Source organism: Pseudophryne corroboree, chromosome 1, assembly GCF_028390025.1.
Source record: "Pseudophryne corroboree isolate aPseCor3 chromosome 1, aPseCor3.hap2, whole genome shotgun sequence".
Lineage (NCBI taxonomy): Eukaryota > Metazoa > Chordata > Amphibia > Anura > Myobatrachidae > Pseudophryne > Pseudophryne corroboree.
The window spans coordinates 379230687-379246658 of record NC_086444.1 but is presented as its reverse complement, the minus strand read 5'-3'; the positions used below and the strand labels follow the sequence as shown (position 1 = coordinate 379246658).

Here is a 15972-nt window from a genome sequence, read left to right as displayed (position 1 = left end):
ACTGTTTCAATAAAGGCTGTTATTGTGTTTGTGTTAGGGTCTCCTGCCCTGTGCTGCCACGTCGTCATGGCAACCGGGAGACAAGTGCTAGTGGAGTAACCTGAGCGCAGCTGATACTCCGGTTCGGGTCTTTTGCTGTGCAGTGGTTATAGGCTCTGTGCACGGCAGGGGATCCGGTGCTGGTTTTTGTGCTCACAGTCTGTGAGGTCTGAGTGGGGCGTGGACAGCACCTGCTTTATAAGGCCTCTTTTCAGGGTAAGCAGATGCTGCTGAATCTCTGTTGGTTAGTCAGTTCATGAAAGTTAGCCAGTACTGTGTAGCTTTGTATTTGTTTGTTGCTTACTGCAAATAGGCCTGGGGATTTGGTATTACACTCTGCCAATCCAGACCTAGCAGTAAGACTGGAGTCAGTCGTTTAGCTTGCTGGGGTTCTGTTATTACTCTGTGAACTTAGCAAGTTTGCGGCTGTATTCTAACACTTGCCTGTCTAATCCTGTCTCACTGTGCTAGGTGTCAGGGGTCAGTTTAGTGGCAGTAAGCTTAAACCTGTGCACTGCAAGTGAGAATCAGGATTGTGGAGGCTCTCCTTGTGTCTATCATTCCATCTCTGACCAAGGAGTTTACTGCCACACCCGTTGGTAACCCTTTAGGGTTTTGCTGTTGCCCTTAGCAACAGCATTTCGGGTTCTCTACGTATTAAAACACAACATCTTGCTTTTTACATCTGAGCAGTTCTAATACAAGGGAGATACCCAGTTCCTTAGCCTCTGGGCTTCTCTGTTCACTGTGTGTGTATTTTGTTACCCTATCACCTTCTGTGTACGTTATGTCATATTCCCCAGTTTGTCTGTGAGTCCATTTGTTTTGCATAACAGTTCAAACACCAGTACATTCCTGCAGACACTGGAGTGCATAACAGTTCTGACACTAGTACTTTCCTGCAGGCACTGGTGTGCATAACATATTCAGCAGCCTAATACTCCTGTTGAAATTTTGTGGGAATATGGAGCATACCCCTCAAAATACGTTGCAACAGGTGGTCGATCAGGTGCAGGTCCTGACTCGGCAATTTAATGATTTGTCCATTAAAATGCACACCTCCCAGGCTGCTGGCGGAGCTCCCGCAGCAGCAGCACCTGCAGGGGTTAAGGAGCCGAAAGTAAATCTCCCGGATCGTTTTTCTGGAGATCGCTCGCAGTTCTTTTGTTTCAAGGAGAGCTGCAAGCTATACTTCCGGCTTAGGCCTCAGTCTTCTGGGTCGGAGATTCAGCGGGTGGGCATAGTGATTTCCTTGCTACAAGGAGACCCACAGGTCTGGGCATATGGGTTGCAGCCTGACTGTCCGTCGCTTAAAAGTGTTGATGCTTTTTTTACGGCACTGGGCATGTTGTATGATGACCCTGACAAGACGGCCTCAGCCGAGGCTCAGATTTCGATCCTTAAGCAAGGGCGAAGGCCAGTTGAGGTTTACTGTACGGAGTTTCGGAGGTTGGCCCATGATACCCAGTGGAATGACCCAGCCCTGAGACACCAGTACCGAAGAGGTCTTTCTAACCAGATAAAGGACCAACTGGTACAATATCCCTTGCCTGATAGCTTGGATCAGCTCATGCAGTTATCCATCCGGGTGGATAGACGGCTGAGAGAGCGTAGGCTTGAAAGGGAGACTGAGATTTCCTTCCTTCCCAAGGGAACCTCAGACTCTGAGGAATTTTCTGAGGAGCCTATGCAGATTGGGGCTACCCGCCTCTCCTCGCGTGAGAAGACGCGGAGGAGACAGCAGGGGTTGTGTTTGTACTGTGGGAATAAAGGTCATGTGGTAGTATCATGCCCAGAAAAGCCGGAAAACTTCAGGGCCTGAGGGTGATGGGAAATATCCTGTCAGGCCAGAAGTCAGAATTTCCCAAGAAGACTTTTATCATTCCGGTGACCTTGAAGATCCTCAGTCAAACTGTCAAGACTGAGGCCTTTGTGAACAGTGGGGCCGACGGGGTTTTTATGGACCGCCAATTCGCCCTAAAACACTCTGTTCCTTTAGTACCCTTGGCATCGGAAATTGAGATTTGTGGGTTAAACGGGGAACCATTATCCCAAGGTAAAATTACCTCTTGCACTAGCCAGATTTCTTTGTTTATTGGAGCCACACACTCTGAAAAATTGTCCTTTTATGTGACTGTCTGTACTTTTGCCCCATTGGTGTTGGGGTTACCCTGGTTAAGGGCCCACAATCCTCAATTTGACTGGGTCTCTGGGGAGATTCTTAGTTGGGGTACTGATTGTTTCAGGAGTTGCTTGAGCCTTCCAGTCAGGCTCTCGCAGCTAAGTTTGCCAGGATTGCCAGGGTGTTATGCAGATTTTGCGGACGTGTTCTCCAAAAAAGTTGCAGAGGTACTACCTCCCCATCGCCCCTATGACTGTGCCATTGATTTGTTGCCAAATGCTAAGCTTCCCAAGAGCAGGTTGTACTCCCTGTCACGTCCTGAGACTCAGGCTATGGCAGAGTACATTCAGGAGAACTTGGCTAAGGGATTTATCAGACCTTCACAGTCTCCAGTTGGGTCGGGGTTCTTCTTCGTGGGTAAAAAGGACGGTTCGTTGCGACCCTGCATCGACTTCAGGGAATTGAACCGTATCACGATTAAAAACTCATACCCACTGCCTCTCATTTCGGTCTTGTTTGACCAGCTTCGTACTGCCACCATTTTTTCTAAGATTGACCTACGCGGTGCGTACAATCTAATCCGAATAAGAGAGGGGGATGAATGGAAGACTGCCTTTAATACCCACTCAGGGCATTATGAATATTTGGTGATGCCTTTTGGGCTCTGTAATGCCCCGGCAGTCTTCCAGGATTTCATGAATGATGTGCTCAGGGAATATTTGGATAGATTCTTAGTTGTATACTTAGATGACATCCTAATCTTCTCCCATTCCCTGGAGGAACATCGGAAGCATGTACGCTTAGTCCTCCAGAAACTCAGAGACCACCGGCTTGGGGCGAAGCTGGAGAAGTGCGAATTTGAAGTTCAGCAAATCGCATTTCTAGGATATATTATCTCCCCAGAAGGTTTCCAAATGGAGGGTTCCAAGGTACAGGCAGTCCTGGATTGGGTGCAGCCCACTAGTTTGAAGGCGCTTCAGCGTTTCCTGGGCTTTGCGAATTTTTATAGACGATTTATCGCTGGATTTTCGTCTATAGTGGCGCCCTTGGTGGCACTCACTAAGAAAGGGGCGGATGTTGCTCACTGGTCTTGTGAGGCTAAAGCGGCTTTTGCCCGTCTCAAAAGGGCATTTGTTTCGGCCAAGGTGCTGCGACACCCAGATCCAGAGCGTCCTTTTGTGGTGGAGGTGGATGCCTCTGAGATGGGTATTGGGGCAGTGCTTTCTCAGATGGGAGTGTCTGATAATCGCCTTCATCCCTGTGCTTACTTTTCCCGTAAATTTTCGCCTGCCGAGATGAATTATGACGTGGGTAACCGGGAATTGTTGGCTATTAAGGATGCACTCGAGGAGTGGAGACACTGGCTTGAGGGGGCTAAGTTTGTGGTCTCAATTCTCACTGACCATAAGAATCTGGCATATTTAGAGTCAGCGAAGCGTCTCAATGCCAGGCAGGCACGATGGGCTTTGTTTTTTGCTCGCTTTAATTTTTTGATAACATATCGCCCTGGGTCAAAAAACATCAAGGCTGATGCGCTCTCGCGGAGTTTTGCTCCAATCCAGGAGACCACCGAGGAGCTGTTGCCCATTGTTTGCCCATCATGTATTAAAGTGGGCATTACCCAGGACCTCTTATCATTAGTCCTTAGAGCACAGGAGCAGGCTCCTCCAGACCTTCCGGTAGGTCTTTTGTTTGTGCCTCCTAGGTTAAGACAGCGAGTGTTCCTGGAATTCCATGCCAAGAAGTCGGCAGGTCACCCGGGTATTGCCAGAACTCGGGAGTTGCTATCTAGGGCGGTGTGGTGGCCCTCGGTGGCTAAGGATGTGGATCAGTGGGTTCGGGCATGTGACATCTGTGCCCGAAATAAGACTCCTAGAGGGGTTCCTGTTGGCCCATTACATCCACTCTCTATCCCATCTAAGCCATGGACCCACATTTCAATGGATTTTGTGGTGGACTTGCCCAAATCCTCGGGGATGACAGCCATCTGGGTTGTCGTTGACAGGTTTTCGAAGATGGCGCACTTCGTTCCACTGGTTGGGCTGCCATCAGCCAGACGCCTGTCTGAATTATTTATGCTGCATGTTGTGCGTCTCCACGGGTTGCCACTTGATGTGGTCTCTGACCGCGGATCCCAGTTTGTGGCCAAATTCTGGAGGGCATTTTGTTCCGATCTCCAGATTTCTGTCAGCTTGTCGTCAGGCTACCATCCGCAGTCTAATGGGCAGACTGAAAGGGTGAACCAGTCCTTGGAGCAGTTCCTCAGGTGTTATGTCTCCAAGTGTCAGACTGACTGGGTTGCTCATCTGTCCATGGCGGAGTTTGCCTATAACAACGCGGCTCACTCTGCTACAGGGATCTCTCCCTTCCTTTGTGTGTATGGGCATCATCCTAAGGCCAATTCTTTTGACCCCCTGGACTCCACGCCTGGTGGTTCCTCTGTGGTTTCGGTCCTTAGAGGTATTTGGCGGAAAGTGAAGAAAGCCCTTGTGTCTGTGTCATTAGTGACCAAAAGGGTTTTTGATAAGCGGAAAAGACCCTGCAGCTTCAAATTAGGAGACTTCGTCTGGTTGTCTACCAAGAATTTGAAGTTGAGACAGCCATCTCATAAGTTAGGGCCCCGGTTCATCGGCCCTTATAAGATCACCAGGGTTATCAATCCGGTGGCATTTCAGTTAGATCTGCCCCGTTCTTTGGGTATCAATAAAACATTTCATTGTTCCCTTTTAAAACGGGCGATTAGTAATCCTTCTTCCAGTGGAAGACCTTCCCCTCTTCTGATACGTGGCCAGAGGGAGTTTGTTGTTGAAAGGATTCTTGACTCCAAGGTGGTTCGGGGTCGGCTGTCATTTTTGGTGCACTGGAAGGGGTATGGCCCGGAGGAGCGGTCGTGGGTGCGCAGTTGTGATCTTCATGCCCCCAGACTGATACGCTCTTTCTTCTCGCAGTTCCCCGATAAACCCGGTGGTAGGGGTTCTTTGACCCCTCGTCAGAGGGGGGGTACTGTTAGGGTCTCCTGCCCTGTGCTGCCACGTCGTCATGGCAACCGGGAGACAAGTGCTAGTGGAGTAACCTGAGCGCAGCTGATACTCCGGTTCGGGTCTTTTGCTGTGCAGTGGTTATAGGCTCTGTGCACGGCAGGGGATCCGGTGCTGGTTTTTGTGCTCACAGTCTGTGAGGTCTGAGTGGGGCGTGAACAGCACCTGCTTTATAAGGCCTCTTTTCAGGGTAAGCAGATGCTGCTGAATCTCTGTTGGTTAGTCAGTTCATGAAAGTTAGCCAGTACTGTGTAGCTTTGTATTTGTTTGTTGCTTACTGCAAATAGGCCTGGGGATTTGGTATTACACTCTGCCAATCCAGACCTAGCAGTAAGACTGGAGTCATTCGTTTAGCTTGCTGGGGTTCTGTTATTACTCTGTGAACTTAGCAAGTTTGCGGCTGTATTCTAACACTTGCCTGTCTAATCCTGTCTCACTGTGCTAGGTGTCAGGGGTCAGTTTAGTGGCAGTAAGCTTAAACCTGTGCACTGCAAGTGAGAATCAGGATTGTGGAGGCTCTCCTTGTGTCTATCATTCCATCTCTGACCAAGGAGTTTACTGCCACACCCGTTGGTAACCCTTTAGGGTTTTGCTGTTGCCCTTAGCAACAGCATTTCGGGTTCTCTACGTATTAAAACACAACATCTTGCTTTTTACATCTGAGCAGTTCTAATACAAGGGAGATACCCAGTTCCTTAGCCTCTGGGCTTCTCTGTTCACTGTGTGTGTATTTTGTTACCCTATCACCTTCTGTGTACGTTATGTCATATTCCCCAGTTTGTCTGTGAGTCCATTTGTTTTGCATAACAGTTCAAACACCAGTACATTCCTGCAGACACTGGAGTGCATAACAGTTCTGACACTAGTACTTTCCTGCAGGCACTGGTGTGCATAACAGTTTGCAATGGCCCTTAGTTACAATAACCCGATAGTTGTAAAGATAACCTACTGTAAGGTATCAGCAGGTTCTTCAAAAAGTAAAGTTTCAGAGGATATTCTGTATGAACAGACATAATAAAATAATACTTTAGTTTATTTACAGAAAGAGCACAATGTAGTTACAAAAATGATAATAAAAAGGTTACAATAAAAACAGATACTACATGAATAGTACTCACCAGAATTTTGCACTTAAACATTGATGTGAGTGCGACCCTATATGGATATATGTGTGTGTGTGTGTGTGTGTGTGTGTGTGTGTGTGTGTGTGTGTGTGTGTGTGTGTGTGTGTGTATGTGTACAAAAAACATTTTTTTAAACATTGGACTATCAGATCATCACCATTACTCATGGATGAGGATCTACATGAGGATCGCTGGTGGCTCTAGATTGTAATAGTGATATCTCTTTGTTTTTCCTATGGAGGGGGGGGGGGGTAATTCAGAGCTGATCGTAGTTGTGCTAAATGTAGCATATCTACGATCATTTACTCTGACATGTGGGAGGACACCCAGCACAGGGCTACTCTACAATGCATGTCAAGCCCTACCCACCGCACAGGTACAAAAGCTGTGCGATGCTTTTGTACCTTGTGAGTAGCTCCCTCCTTGTGCAGCTCATGTGCGCTGGCAGGGAGCTACCCACCGCGTTCTGAGTCGCAGTTGTCTGGACCGCACCCCGCCAATGGCGTTCCAGCACCGTTGGCACGCCCCCTTCCACCCCGCAACCACCTCTGCCTGTCAATCAGGCAGTGTTAGGTGCCACGGTCCGCGGCGCCGCTCGGTCTGCTTCCGAGCGACGCTCACGGCCACCGCACCTCCCTCCCTGCCCGCCCGGCGCCTAGCAATGCCAGGACGCCGTGCGTACTGTAGCCGCCGGGTCCCTGGCAACGCTAGGACGCCGGGCGTCCTCAGCCGCTGGGTCCATAGCAACGGGGACGCCATTGGCGGACCGCGTTCCCCGTTGCCAGATAGGATTGATTAGTTGCTCGTGCAGCAGGGCAGCTGCACGGCAACTAGTAATTAGGGTCTGGGGGGCTGGTCTTGCTGGCCCTCCTGTCATTGGCCAGCAGGGTCTTTTTATGGGAGCCAGCACATTGCAACCTCGCCGGTGATAGCTTCCTGTATGCTGTTCCTGCCTTGCAACGTCTGTTCCTGGTTAGCTGTATCTGGTCGATCCTGCTCCCTGTGCTCCTGAGTCCTGGAGTTCTGAAGCCGGTCCTGGGAATCCTTCCTGTCCAAGTGAACCTGTTGCAGTCATCTGGGGGTTCTCGCTTGTTGGGATTCTCTCCCGGTTTCGTGAGTAGCGGCTTCTGCCGCGTGTTGCGGCCTAGGCCGCTTGGTCCTTGTGTTTATTTTGCATTGGTGGTTTTTGCGGAGGTTTCCGCTTTTCACTGTCCTCCCCGGAACTCGGCGGTGCCGTGTGGGGGAGTGGACAGTGGTATCTTTTGTTGTTCTTTTCCTCTGGCGGCGTGCCGCACATATATTTAGTTTTAGGGTAGTTAGTAGCCCCTAGCTTTCTGTTGCTTTAGTTAGAGGTCCCCTTGTTATTATCCTGTCTCGGTTCACGCCTTGTCTCACTCTAAGACCTGGGGGCATCGGAGTTGGGCAGACCTAATCCGCCCTTCAAACGCGGCTGCCGTGGACCCAAGAAACCATAGTCACTCAGGCGTAAACTGACCACACGGGTAAAACAATGGAGGTAGGGTGCTAGGGGCTATTCCCGTACCATCCCTTATTTCAGCGTCACGTCCTGGTGCTCTGGACTCACTATGCAACATCTCTCTAGTACTGAGCATCAGGAACGTAACAGGCAGAGGCGCTTGCAGCCAGTGAGATGCTGATAGCGTTTCACTGGGCTCCCGGGTGCACACGTGCAGTGCGGCCGCTGCGCGTGCTCACTCCACAAAGTAATTCAGACTGCGATTGATGCGGCTGCAGCGATTCAGTCTGAATTACCCCCTGAGTTATAAGTTGATTAAAATACATATTCCTGGTGACATTTCCCTTCTATACCCATAAGTCTACTGTATAGCACAATACATTGTTGGCATAAGGGTCACCAAGCAGCAATGAGACCAGAGAGAGGCTGGGGGCTGCCCAGCAGCTCCTGTAGAGCTGGGCAAGCCTGAAGCATGAAAAAACTGGGGTCGTTAACTGAGGCCATGCCCTCAAAACATCATACATTTTGAGCTTGACACAAAGGAGTGCACAAGAAGACCTGCAGTGAGGTTGACAAATATCTATTCTACATCTAAGGACATGAACTAGGTTTCAAAATAGAAAAATATATTCACTCCTCTTTCTTCACACTTGCAATATGCTTATCAATCAGTAATGAGATGGCTCTTAACTGTCACTCAGATGTCACAGTTATTATTTCAATTTCTGCCGGGAGCTATTGTGTATGATGCTAGCCCTTTCCTGTAGTAGTCACTGGTATGTGTAGAATGTCCCCCCTATCACACCCCCATACACACACACTTTCTACAAACGTTAATGTACCTGCATCATTACATGGGTGGATGCGTTGAGTACTACTGAGCTAATTTTAGAGCCCTCACAGCAGTTGCCATGGCCTGTTCCCAGATCACAGAGGGAGTGCCGGACTACTAAGTGTCAACTACAGGCCCTAACTGTCACTGCCCCCTTAGTGATTCTTGTCTGTTTGCATCACCAAGGGGCGTAACCTTGTATGCCCTTCAGGGGGAACATTGCAGCAGTAATCAGATAACTGAATTAATATTACATGTACATGAGAAATATATTTATTTCTACATTTAAACTAGCATGCTGACCATTGCATGGTGTATAGCACCATCATGTCTGATTCATGATCCGTTCTGTTGTGCAAGACTGTAAACTGGATAGTAGAAAATCTGGTCAGTTGGAGTCCTCCATTTCTAACTGATCTGGAAGTAGAGGTGAATACGGGTGACCAGATGTACAATTATATGCTGTAGTTCAGTGCCTTAATAATGTGATCTATGCAATATCTGAAGCCATATTCCTCACCAATCAAGGAGATTTTAAGGAAGATTAAATGCACATTTTCATCAAAATAGTGTACACTTTGCTTTTTGTGTAAATAATAATACATAGTAAAATAATATATACTTAACTTTCTAGTTTAAACATTGTACAGTGCATAGTCTTCAGAAATTTGATTTGTAATTGTCTTATTGTTGAAGCTGCATCTGTTACCACTCTAAATCTCACTGGCATGTCATTTTTTACACTTGCATTATAACGAATCTGCTTCACACATCTCTAGTTAAGCCTGGAAAATTTCTGATGGCAGGATAAACCAATTATAGAATTGTCAGTATGTAACAATATTTTAGATGGTTATACAGCCACCTACTGTATGCTGCATAGTATTGCTGCTGTAATCATCATGGGGTGGCTTATCAGTTACTGAGAGAAGATGGAATATCTGGGCAAGAACATACATTTATAGGCTACGTACCTTGAGAGATTATGCAGAGTGGTATTACAGCATGACTCATGGTAACCAAAGAAAGAAGTCACAACAGGATACAAGAAAGGATAAGTCCAGATCATGCAGTCATACAATTTATTGTAAAATAATGTAGCCAAGCAGGGTTAAATACAAACATAAATAGAATACAGAATACCCAAACACAATAAAAGATATCAGACAAGACTGAGCCAGGAAAAACTCATGGATGGGGAAGGGAATGGTTCTGACACCCAAACCGCTACTGATAGCCCGAGTTCCCAGTCTCAACATGCACTTAGAATCATAGAATTTGACGGTAAATAAGAAGAACCACATGGCTTCTCTAGTCTGCTCAGGGTACCAGGGAGAATATGCAAACTCCACACAGTTAGGGCCGTGGTGGGTATCGAACCTACAACCTCAGTGCTGTGAGGTAGTAAATGCTAAGTTACACCTTCCATACTAAGTAGCTATCCTTTATTTCTGAACTGCCCTCAGGTATTCTTATGTTTTCAGTACTTGGATAGGATATTTCAATCAACATCAGAGCAAACTGTAGGTCCAAATAGAGAAACATTGAAGGTAGCAATATTAACAGTACAAGCGCACACAAGAGGACAGGGAAAACAGAATGCAAAGACACAGACTAATCCAAAAAGAAAAGGCTCAATGCAACAATTAACTAAAATGTTGGATGCAAAGTGGGTATGGAAACAGGACAAGGAACAAAATGTTAATTGTAACTAACAGCCCACATGCACTCCTGGGATTTGCTGGGAAATCATTACAGCTGGGTCAGTTAGGGCAGGGAAGACACTGGCTCCAATATCCTAGGGGTTCTAATATTAAAGTAGTAAAATAAAACAATGCAGTTAATCATCATCATCATCATCATCATCATCTATAATAAGGGTTATTAACTTTTTCTCACACAGATTATGCATGTGAATAGTTCCAATTGTAATGAATCTTTTTTCTTACTAGTTTATCAGTTTTCAAAAAAAGGATCATAATGAACCATTCTCAAACAGCATGCTGACCCAATGGCGTCACTAAGGTTAGTGTCACCCAATGCAGTATCCCATGGTATTACCACCATGGACCTCTTCCATTATCAGACCATACAGAATACTTAATAATGTTTTTTGTATAAATGTTTCTCATAAACTGTAATTCTCATATATCACTGAATAGAATGGCAATAGTGGCAAAATGAAAATAATACTTTTAAATTACAATTCGCGTTCATCTTATAACCAATATCCCCTCCACCCAGATACATTAATCCAATAGCCAAGGCCCCCTCCAGTTACATTTATCCTATAGTAAGTGCCCCTTCCTCCTCCAGTAACATTTATCCATCTTATTAGCAAAGACCCCTCTATCCCTAGTTACATTTATGCTATAGCCAGTACCCCTTCTCCAGAACCAGTTACATTTATCCTACAGCTAATGCCCCACTCCAGATAACCAGTGCCTCCTCTCCCTCAGTTACATTTTTCCTATAGCCAGTACTCCCTCCCCCAGCTATATGTTTCATTCAACCAGTGCCCCCTCCCCAAAGATAAATTTATCCTATAACTAGATCTCCTCTTGCCATCAGTTACATTTATCCTAAAACTTGTGCTCCCCCTCCCTCCAGTTATGTTTAACTTATTGACAGGGAGATCTTCGCAGCTCTGGGTTCCATTGGGACCGTCCTCTCTTCTGTCCTCCCTCAGACTCCCACAGTAAACAGTGACCACCCAGAACATGAGGAAGAGAGCCACGGATTACTGGGCATGTCGCCAGCATATCATGCATTGCAGCAAGCCATCCGGGACTGATGGGCAGCACTTTAGTGACCAGAAGCTGGGTACTGCACTGTGACATTATTGTGCAGCACCTGCTCCTGGCTTCCAGAATTTTCATGTCACCCTGCTGGTGTCACCTGGTGTGGTCCACATTCCCCGCAACCCCTAAGTGGTGCCATTGTACTGATCCATTGACCCATGTTGTGGGCACCACCCTTCAATTTATATCCCTTATTATATACCATAAAATTATATGTTTTGGCCGGGTGTATCCATTCAGAATGTCAACATGGACATAATGCCAACAAGAAACATGTTGACATTCACAAATGTTGAAATAGTTAAAATGTTGACATGTTTTTAATGTCAACATTCATCATGTTGACACAGAATGTTCACAGTACATTTTTAGGGTTACGTTTAGAGTTAAGCTGGGTACACCCCCTATATGTCTGTGAATTACGTTGTTCACAGACATATCATGACACGACATTCTGGTGTCAACATTCTGAATGTTGACTTTTCATACGACATACTGTTTTGGGTTTAGTTCCACTTTAAATGTGTCAGCTAATGTGTAATCATTGTGTCATTTCAATGACTTGACTATCACTAACGTAGATCCTTGGCAGTGCAATAATCTAACAATCAACATTAATAATGCCTGCTATGTGTAACGCTGATATATGGAAAGAAAAGAAAGAAAAGAAAAAGTCTAATAGAGACAAAATTACAATGTTTTTTAACAGTTAAATGAAAAAATATAAATACCCTATCATTTGCTTGGATCCAATTATCATGCCTCTGCAATAATAAATTCAATTACTCGACCTCTAAATCTTTTGTCATTTTGATTACAATGTGCAGAGTTGTGTTTAGACACAGACAAGGCTCCAAGACCTTGTTTAATATTGTCTCAGTGTTTGTAAATCTTCTTTATTAATGCAGTCCAGTTACTCGAAATGTGATAACTATCATAATTAATATATTATGTTGGAGATGATGATAACAACAATTCCAACAATGGAATTAGATTAAATGAAATTATTTTTCATGCAGCTGACAGTGCGATCATTTTCTTAAATAACAATAATAATTTGTTGACGTTTAAATTTTTTCATGCATAATTGCGTATTTCTTTTAAATTATCCATTTTATAAACCACAAGCATATTTAACACTGACAAACACATGTATTCATATTTCAGTCTATCCCAGTGTTTAACCCTGTGGAATATTATTGAAATGTAGCTATTTTACTTTCAAAATTGTAGAGGATGCAATACAGGTTTAGGCAAACTTACAGGTGTAGGCATTTGTTTAGAAGTTGCTAGAGCAATTTTCAAGTGACGTAGTTCAATGTATGCTACTTGTGTTTTTACTCAGTAAGTTTTATACATAGGTACTTACTGACTTTATAGTCCTGCTCTTCATAAACTCCACAAAGTCAGGGTATGCAGATAAAGGTGGCGCATTTCGCAGTATGACAGCCCATCCAACGCTGTGTCCATCTCTGCGCTATGTTGTGAATTGCATTATCATACATTGGTGTGCAGAGTACAGCGACGATACACACTGCAGGGCTCTACTGCTGCACAATGAGGCATATGGCATCATCACGCAACTGTGTGAACAAGGCCTGTGCTTAGAATGGAATACTATCAATGGTACACATTGTGCACATTCCACTTGCATTTTGGGGGAAAAGCACATTCAAATACACAAAGACATATTATTATAAACAATGCAAATGTCCCCTCCCTCTAATAATACATTTCTACATAAATGATCCTTAACCTGTGAAGTCTTTTAGGAGGAAAAATTAAAAATGTGATCACGAGAAGTGATATTAAAGTGAAAGTAAGTTGGAATTTAGAGTTATGTATTTCTACCTCTAGCATCCACACACCTGCAAATGTATATGCTTCTCCCTTTTATGGGAGTGCTTTCAAAACTGAGTAAGTAGGTGCGCACTATGAAATGGGCTGAGCTGACAAAAAAATACATAAAAGAGCCACTTTGAGTCATTTTTGTTGTTCGTAACTATGCCCTGGTGTCTTTCTTTGTCCATTTGAAATGCTAGGAAAAGAAGATTTGCCCATGGCTGTTTCACAGTTTAACCAATTTAATTGAGAAACTGGGAGCCGTTTACAGACATAAACAGCTGATCAAAGCGAATAATCACATTTTTCTTGCTAGCTTTAAAACTGGATTATTAGATTTGTGTTATCCTAAAACTGAAACTTGATAAACTGTTTTGCAAAAAAATAGTTCATTAAAGGAGAAGTCTACTAAACGTTAACACCGTAGCCTCCAATTGATAATATGATTTGCAATTAATGTTATTTATACGGTATTTCTGTTCCCTCTGAACTGACAGCAAGACTTACAATAATCATCTTCCTGATATTCATTTGGCAGAACACTGCAACATGGGAGGCACAATGTAAAAAAGAAACATGGTAATGTCTTGCTGACCAGTCCTACTGCACTTAAAAGGAAAGTGGCATTGGCGTTTCTATGATGGGTGCAATGTGTGTGATGCACACGGGCCCCTGGTTCCAAGGGTGCCCACGCCGCACACACTGCACTCATGCTGTTTTAATACTCACCTTTCCGGAGTCCCACGATGAGTGCTGCGGCCGCAGCAGCCATGGCAAAAATCACTGTCATAATGGCAGCTGCGCATGCGCAATTCGAATTTGGTCTCCAGAACATGGCGGGCGCCATGTCTCCGGAGACCTGCACATGTGCAGCAGAGTCCAGCACAATACTGGAGACTACTTCACCGTGGAGAGGAGGGGGTCCATTCAGAGTCTGCGCACGGGCCCCCTCCTCTCTGAAAACACCCCTGGAAAGGGGCTATGTGACAGTTCTGACTATTGCATTTTCAAGCTGAAGCAATAATGGGTGTGGATTAACAGATAGACAGTCAAAAGGTCTACAGTCAATAGGTCGACACAATGTGGCCATCTGTCTAAATGTCAACAGGAACAAAGCGTTGACATGAAAAAGGTAGACAGTACAAATGGTCAACAGGTACAAAAGGTGATAAAGTAAAAAGGTCGACATGAAAATGATCAACACAAAAAGGTCGACAAATTTTTTTTCTTTTTGGGTGTTATTTTGCATGTTTAACTCTATATGACCTGGATTAGTAAAAATGCTTGCTTCGCTCATCGCACTTCAGGCATGGTGGCTCACTTCGCTCGTCACAAGGTTAAAAAAGATGATAGTTTATGACATGGATAGTAAATTAAAAATAAATGTCGACCATATGTGTGTTGACCATAATCATGTCGACCTTATGAACCTGACGACCATTTGTACTGTCTACCTTTTACATGTCGACCTTTTGTACCTGTTGACCTATGGACTGGCGACCATATGGTGTCGACCTATTGACTGTAGACCTTTTCACCTCTCATCCACCTCCCAGCAATAACATGATCAGTCAAGTAATCTTACATGCATATCTAAGCAAAAAGGTACGTACGCCATTTAGGTGTCCAGGAAATGAATCAAAACAATGAAAAGTACAAAGTGAAAGAAATAAATGTCCATAGGACAGTCTTGAATGTACTGTATAATCTCAAGATCAGGACCTCAAACATCGTCTTTGTCAGGAGCTCACAACTTGTGATTAATGTGTAGCTGAGATTTCTCACTGGTAGTTAGTGTAGGGAAGGAATTTCCATTTGTCAGATAATGCAAAGCAGGACTTCTCACGTGGTAGCTAATGCATAGCAATACTTTCACTCTGGTGGCTGCTGTATGTAGCAGGGCAGACTCTATCGGTTAGTGTCGGAGATCACACCTTGTGGTTGGTATATACCGTATAATTTTTAGGACTTCCCAACTGGTGACTAGTATACAGCGGGACATGCCACTTGTGACTAATGCATAAGAAAACTGGTGATATATCACAGAAGTTTTGGACTTGTAGTTTATAGCAGGATTTACCACCTGTTGGCTGCAGTGTACTCAGACTTCTCTCTTCTCTGGGGCTAGTGTTGAATGAGACATCCTACAGTACCTGAAGGATAATTCATGCCAAGACATCTGATCTGGTGATTAATGTACTGCAGTGGCTGTCATAATTATTGGCTAATATTGTTGGCTAATAAGTATTAAAACTTCCCTCTGCTGTATACTTGGACACTGGTACTGTGTCAAATGCTCATTACTAATGGGAAAGACTTATGGGAGCTGGATGTAACATCGAGCTGTTGGCTGTGACTGCACTGTCAATCAGTGATGCAAGTAGAAAAACTTTCTTAGTGGTACTGTGTGCGTGCAACAAAAATGAGTGTGGCCACATGTTACATGGATGGGGCATGGCCAATGACAATGGGGGCATGATACACATATGGGAGTCCAGATACACATATGACCCCATATGACCCCAGTAGTGCCAGATACGCCCCACAGTGCCAGTTATACATATGTCCCATAGTGCCAGATATGCCCCACAGTGCCAGATATACAGATGGAGCCAAGCTTATCTTGGCTTCTCTGCTGCGCCTAGGCACACCATGGTTTATTATCATAAGCCCTTCATCTATTGTTCTCAGCTGCAA

At 44.9% G+C, this 15972-nt stretch overlaps 1 protein-coding gene across 4 annotated transcripts in view; it reads left to right on the top strand.

Annotated features, from left to right (window-relative positions):
* Positions 1 to 15972, top strand: part of RTN4R (reticulon 4 receptor) — a 316821-nt gene that overhangs the window by 97520 nt on the left and 203329 nt on the right. The window contains exon 2 of one of the 4 annotated variants that reach the window (XM_063913157.1): positions 10585 to 10657. The exons of the other annotated variants lie outside the window; for them this stretch is intronic. The gene's annotated coding sequence lies outside the window, so the exon portion shown is untranslated. The remainder of the gene's footprint in view (positions 1 to 10584; positions 10658 to 15972) is intronic. 4 annotated transcript variants of the gene reach the window in all.